This window comes from Hemiscyllium ocellatum, chromosome 11, assembly GCF_020745735.1.
Source record: "Hemiscyllium ocellatum isolate sHemOce1 chromosome 11, sHemOce1.pat.X.cur, whole genome shotgun sequence".
Taxonomy (NCBI): domain Eukaryota; kingdom Metazoa; phylum Chordata; class Chondrichthyes; order Orectolobiformes; family Hemiscylliidae; genus Hemiscyllium; species Hemiscyllium ocellatum.
Genome location: NC_083411.1, coordinates 80,987,656 through 81,005,092, shown reverse-complemented (window position 1 = coordinate 81,005,092; position 17,437 = coordinate 80,987,656).

The following is a 17,437-nucleotide window of genomic DNA, read 5'->3' as shown; positions in this document are numbered from 1 at the left end:
TTTCAACTGTGTCCATCCCCTGCAATTTCCTTCCCCATTCTTTGCATCCTAAATCTTGCCTAATTAGATAATAATTGCTTTTCCCTCAGCTATAACCTTTGCCCTGTCGTAGATACCTATCCCTTTCCAACACCAATGTAAACATAATCGAACTGTGGTCACTATCACTAAAATGCTCACCTACGTCCAAATCTAACACCTGGCCAGGTTCACTAACAAATACCAAATTTAATATGGCATCATGGAGGAGAAAGTGAGGACTGCAGATGCTGGAGATCAGAGCTGAAAATGTATTGCTGGAAAAGCGCAGCAGGTCAGGCAGCATCCAAGGAGCAGGAGAATAGACGTTTTAGGCATGAGCCTTTCTTCAGGAATATGGTATCACCCCTTGTGGCCTGTCTACATACTGTATCAGGAAACCCTCCTGCACACATTGGACAAAAACTAACCATTTAAAGTACTTGAACTATAGCATTCCCAGTAAATATTTGGCAAGTTAAAGTCCCCCAGAACAACTACCCTGTCACTCTCACTCCTATTGAGGATCATCCTATCTTCCACATCTCTGGAACTATTTGCAGACCTATAGAAAACTCCTAACAGAGTATATTCTCCTTTCCTATTTCTAACCTCAGCCCATAATACCTCAGTAGACAAAGTTTGTGTGAAGATTTGTAGCTCGGGTGCTTGTTGTCGTGGTTCTGTTCGCCGAGCTGGAAGTTTTTGTTGCAAACGTTTCTTCCCCTGGCTAGGAGACATCATCAGTGCTGTGGAGCCTCCTGTGAAGCGCTTCTTTGATGTTTCTTCCGGCATTTATAGTGGTCTGTCCTTGCCGCTTCCGGGTGTCAGTTTCAGCTGTCCGCTGTAGTGATTGGTATATTGGGTCCAGGTCGATGTGTCTGTTGATGGAATTTGTGGATGAATGCCATGCCTCTAGGAATTCCCTGGCTGTTCTCTGTCTGGCTTGCCCTATGATAGTAGTGTTTTCCCAGTCGAATTCATGTTGCTTGTTGTCTGAGTGTGTGGCTACTAGGGATAGCTGGTCGTGTCGTTTCGTGGCTAGTTGGTGTTCATGTATGCGGATTGTTAGCTGTCTTCCTGTTTGTCCTATATAGTGTTTTGTGCAGTCCTTGCATGGTATTTTATAAACTACATTAGTTTTGCTCATGTTGGGTATTGGCTCCTTTGTTCTAGTAAGTTGTTGTCTGAGCGTGGCTGTTGGTTTGTGTGCCGTTATGAGTCCTAGGGGTCGCAGTAGTCTGGCTGTCAGTTCTGAAACGCTCCTGATGTATGGTAGACAAGTCGTCAAACGTCCTTTCTGCAACCGTAATACTGTCCTTGACTAACAGTGCCACTCCACTTCCTCTTTTACCATTTTCTCTGTCCTTACTGAAACATCTAAATCCTGTACGCTGCTCCTGTCCCTGCTCTACCCATGTCTCTGAAATGGTCACAACGTTGAAATCCCAGGTACCAACCCATGCGACAAGTTCAACCACCTTATTCCAGATGCTCCTGGCACTGAAGTAGACACACTTCGAACCAACTTCTTGCCTGCCAGTGCCTTCTTGTGATCTTGAAATATTCGTTCTGACTTCAATACTCTCAACCATCCATATACCCAAAACTCCAATTTCAATTCCCAATCCCTAGCTGAATTAGTTTAAGCCCACAAGAACAGCATTAGCAAATTTCCCCCAGGGGATATTGATACCCCTCTGGTTTAGATGAAGACCATCCTGTTTGTAAAGGTCCCATCTACCCCAGAAAGAGTCCCAATTATCCAGGAATCCAAAACCCTCCCTTCTGCGCCATTACTGTAACCATGTGTTCAACTCCTCTCTCTCCCTACTCCTTGCCTTGCTAACACGTGGCACAGACATCAACCAGAGACAACTGTTTTTTCTAGGTCTAAGCTTCCACCCAGCTCCCTGAATTTCTGTGTTAAATCCCCATCTCTCTTCACACCTATGTTGTTGGTGTCTATATGGCCGACGACTTGGGGCTACTCCCCCACCCCCTCAAGGTTCCTGAAAACACGATCAGAGACATCATGAACCCTGGCACCTGAGAGGCAACACACCAACTGTGAGTCTCTCTCTCATTCCCACAAAACGTCCTGTCTGTCCGCCTGACTATGGAGTCCCCAATGACTTTGTTCCTCTTCCCCCTTCCCTTCTGAGCAACAGGGACAGACTCTGTGCTAGAGATCTGTGCCCCATTGCTTACCTCTGGTAAGACCATAAGATATAGGAATGGAAATAAGGCCATTTGGCCCATCAAGTCCACCCCACCATTAATTCATAGCTGATGGGTATTTCAATGCTACTTACCCACACTCTCCTTGTATCCCTTAATTCCTAACGAGATTAAGAATTTATCAATCTCTGCCTTGAAGACATTTAACATCCCGGTCTCCACTGTACTCCACAGCAATGAATTCCACAGGTCCGTCACTGTCTGGCTGAAGAAATGTCTCCTCATTTCCATTTTAAATTGACCTCCTCTAATTCTAAGGCTGTGTCCACGGGTCCTAGTAACTCTGCCTGATGGAAACAAATTCCTTGCGTCCACCCTTTCTAAGCTATGCATTATCTTGTAAGTTTTTATTAGATCTTCCCTCAACCTTTTATACTGTAATGAATACAATCCCAGGATCCTCAGCCATTCATCGTATTTTAGGCCTACCATTGCAGGGATAATCTGTGTGAATCTTTGCTGGACACATTCCAGTGCCAGTATGTCCTTCCTGAGGTGTGGGCCCCAAAACTGGATAGAGCTTTATAAAGTCTCAGTAGCACTTCATTGCTTTCACATTCCAAACCTCTTGAGATAAATGACAACATTACATTTGCTTTCTTAACCACAGACTCAACCTGCAATTTAACCTTTCGAGAATCCTGCACTTGTACTCCAGATCCCTTTGTACTTTGGCTTTATGAATTTTCTCACCATCCCTGTATTCTTTTTTCCAAAGTGCAAGACCTCACATTTGTCACATTGAATTTCATCAGCCATTTCTTGGACCACTCTCCTAAACTGTCTAAATCTTTCTGCAGTCTCCCCACCTCCTTAGAACTGCCTACCTGTTCGCTTACCTTCATATCATCGGCAAACTTCACCAGAATGCCCCCAGTCCCTTCATCCTCCCACCCCCCCCCCCCACAACAATATCCAAGACAGTATACTTGTTGAGGAAGAAAACAGCCACAGGGGATCCTTGCACTGTCTGCCTATTCCCTTTCCATCCCCTGACAATAACCATCTACCTTCTTCTTTTAACTGAGATGTGACTACATTCCTGTAACTCTTCTCAACAACCCCCTCCACCTCCCGAATGATTCGAAGTTCACTTGACTCCAGCTCCAGCTCCAATTCCTTAAGGCGGTTTTCAAGGAGCTGGAGGTGAGTCCACTTCTCACAGATGCAATCAGCAGTCACACTACTGGTGACCCCTACCTCCCACATTCTGCAGGAGGAACATTCAATTGCCAGTGATAGAGAAAAAGTGAAGCAGTTGGGCTGCTTTAATGTCCCTGCTCTTTTTTGATCATAATGTGACATTAGCAGGAATCTGCAATTGATTCTTGATGATTGGATTGAATGTTATATGCTCAGACCTGAAAATAAGAAGACAAACAGGAAAAAAAGGCAACTAAGCAAGCATTTTTTTCTACACTTATATGTTGTCATTTTATGTTCCTGGTTGGCTTGCTTGAATCTTTTACTGAATTTTTGTACAAATTGACAGCCTAAGTGCCACTCTTTTTTTTTCAAATCAGCCACAATGTCCAACATAATTACATAACACAAATACAGCAGAAAAATAATTCTCAATACCGAGATGCTAGTCAAATAACTCTGCCATATATTTCAGAACTAAGTACAATCAATATAAAGCAAGGACCAAAAAGTACTACAGGTTTACAGCATTTCTATTCATTATGATTACTTGCAGTTGGACAAAGACACCCTCCTTTTCAGACAGAGGTCCAGCCACAAAAGGTAAATCAAAGGACGCTGATAGCTTTTGGAACTGAAGGTCACAGTTTTATTAAATCTTTGTTCCTTTCTATGTAAGTAAGATTTACTGAACAATGCTGAACACAATCAGGACATCAGGAGAAATGTCAAGGTATGTGCCGACTTTATTCTTTGTATCTTCATAAAAAATACAGAATTGACCCAAACATTAAAGTATCATCATGGAGTCATATAGCATGTTAACAGGCCCTCTGATCTTTCCTATTCGTTATCTTAGCCAAATGTATTTTAAGCTGTACCTGCATCTACCATCTTTTCTGGCAATTCATTACATGCATAGACTATGCTTTGTGTAAAAACGTTGTCCTTCATGTTATTTTAAAACCATTCTCCTCACAACTTAAAAGAAAAGCCCCTAGTTTTTAACTCCCCTACCCTAGGGAAACGAACCTGCCATTCACCTTCTCCATGGTCCTCATGATTTTATAAACCTTAATAATAAACCTCAAGCTCCTATGCTCCAGTAAAAGATATCCCAGCCTTTCTAGTCTATTCTTATACCTCAAACTCTACATTCCTAGCAACTTCCTGGTAAATCTTTTCTGAACACTTTCCAATTTAATGACATCCTCCCCATAACAGGGTGCCCAGAACTGCACACAGTACACCAGAAAAGGCCTCACCATTATCCTGTACAACCTTAACATGATGTCCCAATTTCTATGTTCAAAAGTCTGAGCAATGAAGACAAAGTTGCTAAACGTCTTCTTAATCACATGAGGCACAGATTTCAGAGAATTATCTACATGAGCCCTTTTTATCTACATGAACCCTTAGGCCTCTCTGTTCTACAACACTACCGAGGGCCTTACCATCAATTGTATAAGTCCTGTCTTTGTTTGCATTATCAAAATGCAAAACCTCACATTTATCCAAATTAAACTCTATCTGCCACTCCTCAACCCATTGAGCCAATTGATCAAGATCTCATTGTAAACTTAGATAGCCTTCTTCACTGTCCACTTACTGCCAATTTTAGTGTTATCCACAAACTTACTAACCATGCCTCCTATATTCATTCAAATTGTCATTCTATTGTCATTCAAATAAGTTACCCAAATGACAAACAAACGTGAACGCAGTACCGATCCCTATGGAACATTGCTGGTCACAGGCTACCAGTCTAAAAACAACCCTCCATCACGCTCTGTCCCCTGCCATAAAGCCAATTGAACTCAGGATATCCCCAAATTCTTTGTAGCCAATAGATACTCTTCAAGTGTGACTATTCCCAGGATGTAAGGAAACATAGCAGACAACTTGAGTACAGCAAAGCTCTACAAACAGCAATAACATAATGACCAGGTTGAATGATAGGATCTTTAAATTCCACCTGAAAGAAGTCTAATTTTAATATCTTTTCTGATAAATTGCATCTTCACCAGTGTAGCTTACCCCCTTTACTGAAATGTCAGTCGAAGTTTTGTGCTTAGGTGTCTGGCTGAGGCCAAGTCAGGCCACCATGTGGCTGATAGCATCTACCTGCAATCTGATAATTTATCATTCCTCTTGTGGCTCTTTTCTTGCCATGTGCCAACTGTCAGCTACACTGCTGGGTGACCATCGTTTGGTTACTGTAATTCACTTCTGTGATAATTGTGGGCTCAGTCGGAGTTGTGCTCTACAGGAGATGTGAATGTTTTTGTGCATGGTGTTTACAACATTCAGTTATTGGTTCACTATCCAATGACTAATGATTGATTAAGACTGGCTGTGAACTCAGGGAAAAAAAGTAAACAAACTACAGAAGGTGCAGATTGTAGAAGTGTACGTCTGCTGTATATTTTATGTGTAGGAGCTGTGCCAAGTGCTAATTCACTGGGGGTATTGTACATCATTGTTTAATGTGCCTTTCATGGTGGAAAAATGCATGAAAATAGGACACCTATCTTGGTACTCTCTTGACAAAGACGAAATCATTTCCATTGCCTTTGTTACACATGCTTTGAAAGCAAACAATTTTAGCATCATCTCACAATGATATTGTTTTTACCACAACCCTATAACTATTACCAAATGAGTAGAAGCATCTTTTAATGACCTGAATCAAGGGGTTGATAGTTCTACCACCTCATGAACATTTTTTACATCTATAAGGAAACTTGATATACAGGAAGGGAGCTTGCTGGTGTAAATCAGGAGATGGTGCTCCCTATTCTAGCACAGGTTTATGCAAGCTATAGTAGGTTGGTCTTGCACAATTTCGGTTAAAGTGACTGCACGCACACAGCCTGTAACCAGCAGTTTTAAAACACAGCAGCCACAAAGGCATCTCAAGGACGATGATGCAAGCACCTTTTTTTTTCAAATCTATTGACTCAGAGAACAAATAAGTATAGTTCATCTGACTTCCACAATCCTATCAAGATATAGCCTGAAAATCTTTAATCTTTTTAATTTTAAATCTCGTTTTATGTAACCAGGTTGAAGGGATTTACACAAAGCCAGTATAAGATTTGAAATCTTCCTTACTGCTGTTTCTTAGGTCTTATCACATTCCACTGAATTTCCATGAAGTTTTCCTATTTCTAACATCATGAATATGTTTGATCAATTTATAATTTCTCCTTGTTCTGTGATTGATTTTGTGAACTTCTAGAATTGGTGTCTTAAGGTTGAAATGTAAATTAGGTACAATTAATACCTAATACTTATACTAATAGGAGGGCAGTTGCATTGTGATAATATCACTAGACCAATAATCTAGAAACCCAAGCAAATTCCCTGGGACATGGGCTTAAATCCCAATATGATAGTTGGTAGAGAAAGGCTAGTTGTAGTAACAATGATGATGAACTTATCAATGATTGTTCTATAAACCTATCTGGTTCACTAATATTCTCTAGCAAAGGATAACTGCCATCCTTCCTTGGTCTGGCTGATATCTGACTCTAATCTCAAAGCAATGAGATTAGAGTCAGCCCTCTGAAAAACAGATGAATCAATTTCAAGGACACTTACAGATTGGCAGTAGATACTAGCCTTACCTGTGATGTCATATCCGATGAAAAAAAATTAATATCTACAACAAGTTGAAGGAAAGTAGAGTCAAAGCAATCAGTGTACTGAGACATTGGTAAACATTGAACTCAGTCTCTGTGTAAGTCTGCGATAATGTAGCTTTGCAAATAGTTCATGTGGAAGTAAACTGCAAGATATATAACTCAACAGAACCTGTCTATCTGTGGTATATGTCACGTAGACTAGAATATGGTATATCACAAAAAGCAACATGGTGTCAGCAAATGGGCAACAAGAGCCAATTGTGACAAGATAATCATGATGAGAAGTGAATCTTAAAGACTGAAAAAGTGACAGGAATGCATCGGCACTGAAAAGACTTCTTTCAGTCAGCTTTCAATCTGTCCACGTTCAGAGGTGAAGATGCAGGTATAACCAAAACTAAAGCCTACAAAACTGCACTGAAGCATAGTAAGTGCTCTACCTCACTCTCCCTTTGAAAACAAACGTGAGAGACTACTGCTGATCCAATTTACAAATGAAAGAAATTTTAAATGGTCTTGAAAGAATTGCACCAAAGCATTTGTAGAGAAAATCACCACTTGCAAACACTGAAAAACATTGTTTTTTCTTTTAAGAATGCCAACCAATGTCCAGAGATTGGTAAATGGTGCCATTGTCTTTTTTTCTAAATCAGCACAAAAATTAAAAGAGCTCCAATGTGATGTCAGTCCTTTTTTTAGGATAAGTGCTATCAATAGAGTATAAACTGCTACTATAAACCTGCAATTTTTAAAGAGGAGCAATATAGAGTAAACCAAAGAAGCCAACAAAAACAGAAAAGCATTAGAGCGCAAAATAGATTTGTCCACTGACATTTTAAAGACTAAAAACTTGGGGATGCAATCACTTAACTATAGATTGATGTTTTGACATATTTTCAGAATTTTAGCTATTCAAAAAATATCAATTTTTATTTTAGTGATCAGTAGATTATTGACAAAAAATGACCAACAGTCAAACTTCTTCTCACTTTGAAGCTTTAAAGGGGTAAGAAGATTAAAATCCTTTGGTATTTATGATGGTAACTGCAAAAATCCTGACAACACTCTTTAAATCATCTCAGATCAACTTAGAGTTAATTTCAATATAGACAGTTTTGATTTCATGCCCTGCCAGCAACCAGGTGCAATGATCAACAGATTTGTAGGCAAATGTCAATGAAATGTAATTTCACCAAAGGTTTATGGAACTTGTTATTGCCTCTAAACCCAGAAAATCATTCAGAAAAGCACTTCTCAGCAAACCCAAAGAATATATCATTAATGCTCTATAAGAAGAAGGATGCAAATTCAAAGCAATTTCACAGGTCAGCAGCATTGAGAAGTGCTTGACTGGGATACAATTATTGCAACCATCAACAGATTCAATGGAACTTCCCAATTTTACACTTCCCATTTTCCTTCCCACATGAGTTGAGGATTGCTTTACCCACCAAACCAGCGTCCACAATTTCATGACACATGTAAGCTACATTTCACAAGACTTTACTCTAAAATATGAAAGAAATCCACTAAACCAGCACTCAACCTATTATACCTACCTTGCTCCATAGCAGCACATGAAACAAGGTCATTCCATTTCAAGATGGCGGCGATGGAGTAGGCAGCGTCTGCGATCCTGAGCTCGGGGCTTGTCCATTCCCTGCACCTTATCTTTTCAATTCTTTCTTTCTCATTTCTTTTACTTTTTACCTTTAGGTTCTCTTTACCACCTGAGGAGTGTTTAGTCAAGGAGGCATCGACAGCGATAGCGTCGACAAGGAAGGTGGGAGGTTGTAGGAAACAGGTTCATTCAGTCTGGAGTGTGGCGACAGCTGGTGAGACCAGAGTGAGACTCTGGCAGATGGCAGTCAGGCAGCTGGTATGACCACTGTGGGATTCTGGCAGCAGTGTCGAGGAGACAGCTGGCGGAGGGGCGAGCACAAGATCCAGTATTGGCCTCTACATTGTGGAGGCGACATTGGCAAGTTAGGTGCAATGGTAAAAGATGGCACCTGAGGAGCAATGACATCAACATTGGTTGAGTCCAGTGCTGATAGACAATTGACAATAGACAATAGGTGCAGGAGTAGGCTATTCTGCCCTTCAAGCCTACACCACCATTCAATATGACCATGGCTGATCTTCCTTAATCAGTATCCTTTTCTTGCCTTATCTCCATAACCCTTGATTCCACAATCCTTGAGAGCTCTCTCCAACTCTCTCTTAAATGAATCCAGAGACTGGGCCTCCATTGCCCTCTGGGGCAGAGCATTCCACACAGCCACCACTCTCTGGGTGAAGAAGTTTCTCCTCATATCTGTCCTAAATGGTCTACCCCGTATTTTTAAGCTATGTCCTCTGATTCGGCACTCACCCATCAGCGGAAACATGTTTCCTGCCTCCAGAGTGTCCAATCCTATAATAATCTTATATGTCTCAATCAGATCCCCTCTCAGTCTTCTAAACTCAAGGGTATACAAGCCCAGTCGCTCCAGTCTTTCAGTGTAAGGTAATCCCGCCATTCCAGGAATTGACCTCATGAACCTACCCTGCACTCCCTCAATTGCCAGAATGACTTTCCTCAAATGTGGAGACCAGAACTGCACACAGTACTCCAGGTGTAGTCTCACCAGGGCCTTGTACAGCTGCAGAAGAACATCTTTGTTTCTATACTCAATCCCTCTTGTTATGAAGGCCAGCATGCTATTAGCCTTCTTCACTACCTGTTGTACCTGCATGCTTACCTTCATTGACTGGTGTACAAGAACACCCAGATCTCTCTGTACTGCCCCTTTACCTAAATTGATTCCATTGAGGTAATAATCTGCCTTCCTGTTTTTGCCACCAAAGTGGATAACCATACATTTATCCACATTAAACTGCATCTGCCATGCATCTGACAACTCATCAAACCTGTCCAGATCACCCTGTAATCTCCTAACATCCTCATCACGTTTCACCCTGCCACCCAGCTTAGTATCATCAGCAAATTTGCTAATGTTATTACTAATACCATCTTCTATATCATTAACATATATTGTAAAAAGCTGTGATCCCAGTACTGATCCCTGCGGCACCCCACTAGTCACTGCATGCCATTCCGAAATGGAGCCGTTTATCACTACTCTTTGTTACCTATCAGCCAACCAATTTTCAATCCAAGTTAGTACTTTGCCCTCAATACCATGTGCCCTAAGTTTGCTCACTAACCTCCTATATAGGACTTTATCAAAAGCTGTCTGAAAGTCCAGGTACACTACATCTACTGGATCTCCCTCGTCCATCTTCAGAGTTACATCCTCAAAAAATTCTAGAAGATTAGTCAAGCATGATTTCCCCTTCATAAATCCATGCTGACTCTGACCTATCCTGTTACTTCTATCCAGATGTGTCATAATTTCATCCTTTATAATAGACTCCAGCATCATGGGCGGCACGGTGGCACAGTGATTAGCACTGCTGCCTCACGAGCGCCAGAGACCCGGGTTCAATTCCCCACTCAGGCGACTGACTGTGTGGAGTTTGCATATTCTCCCCGTGTCTGCATGGGTTTCCTCTGGGTGCTCCGGTTTCCTCCCACAGTCCAAAAACGTGCAGTTTAGGTGAATTGACCATGCTAAATTGCCCGTAGTGTTAGGTAAAGGGGTCGGTGTGGACTTGTTGGGCCGAAGGCCTGTTTCCACACTGTAAGTAATCTAATCTAATCAAACACCTTTCCCACCACTAAGGTCAGACTAACTGGTCTATAATTTCCTGCTTTCTCTCTCCCACCTTTCTTAAAAAGTGGTATAATATTAGCCACCCTCCAATCCGCAGGAACTGAGGAAAATAATCACCAACGCATCCATGATTTCTCGACCCCCTCCTTCAGTACCCTGGAATATAGACCATCAGGCCCCGGGGACTTATTAACCTTCAGACCTAACAGTCCCTCCAACACCAATTCCTGGCAAATATAAATTCCCTTAAGTTCAGGTCCTTCTGCCACTGTTACCTCAGAGAGATTGCTTGTGTCTTCCCCAGTGAACACAGATCTGAAGAACAAATTCAATTCTTCTGCCATTTCCTTGTTCCCCATAATATACTCCCCAGTTTCTGTCTTCTAGGACCCAATTTTAGTCTTAACCTTTCACATACCTAAAAAAACTTTTACTATCCTCCTTTATATTATTGGTCAGTTTACCTTCGTACCTCATTTTTTCTCTGTGTATTTCCTTTTTAGTAATCCTCTGTTGTTCTTTAAAAGCTTCCCAGTCCTCCGTTTTCCCACTTATCTTTGCTATGTTATACTTTTTCTCTTTTAACTTTATATGTTTCTTAACTTCCCTCATCAGCCACGGCCACCCATGCCTCCTCCTAGGATCTTTCTTCCTTTTTGGAATGAACTGATCCTGCAACTTCTGCATTATACACAGAAATATCCGCCATTGTTCCTCCACTGTCATCCTTGCTAAGGTATTGCACAATTGAACTTTGGCCAGCTCCTCCCTCATAGCTCCATAGCTCCCTTTATTCAACTGAAAAATTGTCACTTCCGATTGTACCCTCTCCCTCTCAAATTGCAGATTGAAGCTTATTGTATTATGGTCACTACTTCCCAATGGCTCCTTTACTTTGAGGTCCCTGACCAATTCTGGTTTATTGCACAATACCAGATCCAGAATTGCCTTCCCCCTGGTCGGCTCCAGCACCAGCTGTTCTCAGAATCCATCTCTGAGGGACTCCCCAAATCTCTTTCTTGAGGTCCAATACCATCCTGATTCTCCCAGTCTACCTGCATGTTGAAATCCCCCATTACAACTATAGTAACATCTTTGCGACAGGCCAATTTCAGCTCCTGATTTAATTTACATCTGACATCCAGGCTACTGTTTGGGGGCCTGTAGATAACTCCCAAGAGGGTCTTTTTTACCCTTAGTATTTCTCAGCTCTATCCACACTGACTCTACATCCCCTGATTTTATGTTCCCCCGCACAAGGGACTAAATATCATCCCTTACCAACATGGCCACCCCACCCCGTCTGCCCGTCAGTCTGTCCTTACGATAGCACGTGTAGCCCTGAATATTCATTTCCCAGGCCCTGTCCACTTGAAGCCACGTCTCAGTTATCCCCACAATATTGTATCTGCCAATTTCCAAAAGAGCCTCAAGCTCATCCATCTTATTTCTAATGCTTCGTGCATTCATGTATAGTATTTTTAATTTGTTACTGCCCTCACCCTTCTCATAACTCCTATTTCACTCAACCGTACAGCATGATCCCTTTCTGAGTTTTTTGTCTCATTGATACAGTTGTCTTTCTTGACTTCTCTTGTTCTAACTTTCCCTTCAATTTCCTTCTTAAACATTCAGTTTTGTCCCCTCCCTCCCCCGTTACTTAGTTTAAACGTAGCTGTGTTGCAGTAGCAAACCTGCCTGCCAGAATGCTGGTCCCTAACCTTTTGTCTCTCTTATAGAATTTATGCTTACCACAAAACATACCCCAGTTATCCAAGAATTTAAATCCTTGCTTCCTGCACCACTTCCCCAGCCACACGTTCAAGTCCATTATCTCCCTGTTTCTGGCCTCACCAGCTCGAGGAACTGGAAGCAAACTGTAGATAACCACCTTGGGCATCCTGCTTTTCAGCCTTCTTCCTAGTTCTCCAAAGTCCTGCTGGATTATGTTCCTCCTCTTCTTCCTGACATCATTTGTGCTGACATGTACCACCGTCTCTGGCTCTTCACCTTCGTCCTTGAGGATTTCCTGCACTCTGTCTGCGATGTCTTTAACCCTGGCACCAGGAAGGCAACACACCATCCTTAAGTCCCGCCTGCTGCCACAAAAACCCCGGTGAGTTCCTCTCACTATGGAGACCCCTATTACCACGGCTCTGTGCGATATCCGACTCTTCCGCTCTGTCTCCACGCCAACTTTTGATTGACAGACCTGGCTGCCTCGCGGACTGGCAGTGTCATCTGACTCTACTGTTTCCAAAAGATTGAACTTGTTCCCGACAGGTACTTCCCCGGGGGTCTCTTGCACCTGTCTCCTCTGTGCCTTCCTTATCGTCTGCTCTCTTCTGGTACAATTGGTGTAATAACCTCGCTGAAGGTCTTGTCCAGGAAGATCTCGTTCTCTCGGATGAGCCTAAGGTCCTCGAGTTCTTTCATCAGTGCTGCAATATGCTCTGTCAGTAGCTGAACGTGCACACACTTTCCACACTTATACGAGCCAGACACACCAGCACGTAGCGCACTGAACCAGCTTGGCAGTCATGTCTTCACCCTCTTCAACTGTGGTGTAATCACGTCACTCAATCTCCTTGTCAAAGACTCCTGAGCTAAAGCCTCACTCTTGAATTCACAGGAACTTCCTTGGACCCTCTTTTTGGGGCAAGTCTGTGGACTTTTAATTTAGATTAGAGGAGGAGGAAGGGAGGGAGGCCCTACTTTGTAGGACCTGGGGTCTAGAATACACCCCACTCAAATAACAATCACTTACCTTCCCGCCCGGCTTTGCGCTCTGCCTTTACTTCCGCCCAGCTCCCGCCACTCTCTGATGGAAAAAACGCATCAGATGGCAGAGAAATTTATGGGATTTCCGGCTTATAGACCCGCTTTAAGCTATATCTTTTTTATTTTTAAAATTATTCCTAAACTATTCAAAATGATGCTAGATCATGGTGACAGTATGTTTCTGTACTTTTCACTATAAAATACACGCGACAATAAAAATCATTCATTCAAGAACAGCCAACAAGAGACCGAAGCAAAGAAGGTTTGAAAGTGTCATTCATGCCACTCAAGCATACCAATAACGTCAAAAGATAACTATAACATTTTGACTTGCAGACCTGATCAAACATTACATGTGGTAAATTTGACAAGCCACGCAGGAAAGTTGAAGCCTTTACCTCCATCCAAGTGATATATCTCAAAAACACAGACATCATGCATTATATACCAAGCTTGATACTGGAGCAAATGTAATCACATTGCACTTTTTACACAAGATGTACTCAAGAAATTGATGTAATCAAATGCAGACCACATTAGGTAATTGAACTGCTTCAAACTGATCATACATCCCGTGCACTTGCAAAATCCAACCTAAATGCCAATATGGATTCTTGGTTTGAATACTTGACAGCTTTTGCATTGTTGAAACAAATGACCGGTTGTTATCAGTCTACACACACACATGTTTACAGCTACATATTATCACAACCAACAAGATTACAAATCCAGCAGTTGTAACATTAAAGATTGAAGGCTACAATTTTGATCTCATACATTCTGGTCATGACCAAGCAGAGCAGATTCAACAAACTATGTGAGATTACGACCACCCGAACCAGTTCATGAAGATCATCATCAGCATAAGGTCTAAACACATTCTAAAAGTCCTCAAGACAGTACATTCTGTTTGGTCATTCAGAGGTCTTCAAGAATATAACTTCCAAGAGCAAACAAAGATGCAATTCTCCAAGATCTACATCAAGACATGCTTGCCTATAGGCATATAGGTCACAGAAATATAGAAACAGCAAGATATTAGCTTGTGAATATACATATATATTGGTTCAGAATCAACAAGAACATCTATGAACTGATCAAATCCCATGAAATATGTCAAATTCATCAACCTCAACAATCAAGAGGAACTCTTGCTCCACATGATATTCTTTAAAACTCAATGCAAGATTGCAAGGAATATTTTCTACATCCAAAGCCACAGGTGCACAGTGGTGACTGCCGTTTTAACCGAATTCCCTTTTAGGTGATAAATCTCTAGTGCAACAGTTATTGACATGTTCACTGTCACGTTGAGTACATTCAGAATATCTCCACAAATTTGTGTAACAATAGTCTGCACTACAATTATACACTCTCTTAAACATGAATAGGAAGTAGTGTGTTCAATATATTACCTCCTCCTCACTAAACTCAGTTGAATGATCTTGCAGAATCTACTGTTTGCAACAAAATCCATAATCATTAGATATAAAGCGACTTGCTAAGATTGTTGGCTTGCTATGTTAAATCTATGTGCTACTCTTTGAGTCAACAGCTTACCTTTACTGATAGCTCTCATGTTTGGGAGTCAGATCTAAACAGTACTTCCTGCCCACACTCTCAGCATCCAACCACAAGTGCATGACATATTGTTCTATAGATGGGAAAATGTGGTAAACAGCATGATCAGGAAGCATGCAGAGTTATCCCAATGTGAACCAGGACAAAAAATATGAGGGTAAAAGTTTTGTACAAACACATTCAGGAAATGCTACTTTATAATTGTATCTAACCTAGGTCATATGGCTTGGTAATAAGCATCAGTCCCTTTCTGTGAACAAGTAAAATATTCATCTGCATTGCAAATCGGCATCACATGTCACATAGGATGAGAACTTAGATACTGAAAATATCATGCCCGACAACAACCATGCAGCTATGACTGACGGTACACATCCATCCATTCATGATGACATACAGCTCACTGCCAAGTCATGATAAAAATACATGGTCCTCATCTGATTGTGTCATACATTCATCACGTGTTATTGAATGTATCGTGACAACTGTATATGTGCTTACTTAGACATGTTGTCAGAAAAGTGTGTCTATATTCTAACAGGAATGAAAGGAATATTGTCATATCTCATAGGTTCCACAGCATTTAGGGCAGTATGTTTAAGACAGTGACATGACATTTTGATGTATGATTTTCAAGTATAAAGGTAACAGACTCACATTCAGTCACTCTCTCTACATTATTAGATCAATGTGGTGTGTTTGGTCAAACAGATCTGTGTACGTAATATAGAGTAGCAACAGTAAGCATTGAAGCCAGGTATATAAATACATCTGTGGTAGTGTAGCCTTGTAAATAGCATTTCAAATACATTTTGAAATACTGGACTCAACAGAACTTGAGTATTTATGGTATATGTTACATATTTTATTATAAGCCATAAATGGCTTCAGCAGTGGTGTGGTTTTATCACCAGAATAGTTGAGGCAGTGCATAGACATGTGATGTTACAGAGGAGTAAATAAACAAAGTTCCTTAGAGTGCGAATATACAATTGGAAACTCATCTCAGAGTCAAATGCGATATAAATGATGTGAACTGTTTTATCCAGCAGCACACAGGTGACAAGGGGAAGGGGAGGGCTGGTTACTGATGAATAGAGATTATGACAAGGACGAAGAAAATGACTTTAATTTTCCATTAGTTAATTGGATGAAATTTCTACGCATCCAATACAGAATGTCAGAAAAACCATGTGGGAGTTTAGAAATATCAGAAGAATTGAAAAGGCCAGGGTGACATAGAGCTGGTATCATCAGTCTACATGCGCAGATTGATGCTTTGGATTTGGATCATGCCATCACTCACATTTAAGGAATAGGTAAGGGTAGATATGTAGAGAATATCATTGGTCGTGCTGTGTGAGTATGAAGGGAAATCATAGTTGGCAATTTTTCAAATACATTTTAAAAGGTAAGAATGGAAGCATGGAATGTGGTTCCAGCCAGCTAGAAAACAGTGGGGACATGTTGGAGGGGATGGTGCAACAAACCATGTCAAAGATCACAAGTAGATTGTGAGTGAGAAGAAGGGAAACTTAAGCTTTGTCATTGAGACCTGGTCAGAGAGATTCAAACATTGAGGTCCATAGAAAAATGGGCAGGAATATGTGAGATATTGAGATGAAGGTGAAGGTTGAATATGGAACAGTGGATTCCAGAACTGAGAGGTGGAGTTTTTTTGATTTTGAAGTGTGACATGCTAGTGGCAATTTTGAAAGAAAGGGGAACAAAATCTGACGTGGTACAACCGTTTCTTATGTTAACTAACACATGAGCAAGAAATGTAATTTGAACAAGGTTTCTGGTTTCTTCTTTTAAAGCTAGTTTGCAAATGCATATTAAAGCTAGAAACATTGAACTAGACCTCTTGTTATCAAGGGAAAGTCTTTGTTTGATGTGATGTCATTTCCTGTTTTTTTTCCTCAGAGGATGGTAAATGGGGTCCTTGCACATCAATTTGGACCCCATTTATCACCCCGCTAAGAAAAAGAACAGGAAATGACATCACCACAGCAAATGACATCACCACAGGAACTGACATTGCCAACCCAAGGAAACCTAAACACATAAATAGAAAGCGGGTCACTAACACCAGTGTTTCACAGAGGCTCACTGATGATATTACCTAGCATGTTGACGAAATGTAGTCATTAAATCTTTTTCAGTACTGGATCCAATTGTTTGATAGCATAGTCCTGTCACCCAGGTCCCCTGCAACCTACAGCCTTGCTGATCAAATAAAGCTTCCTCATCCTGGTGACAGGGAAGAGGACTTCTCTCCTGACAGCATCGATCATTGTGTCTAGA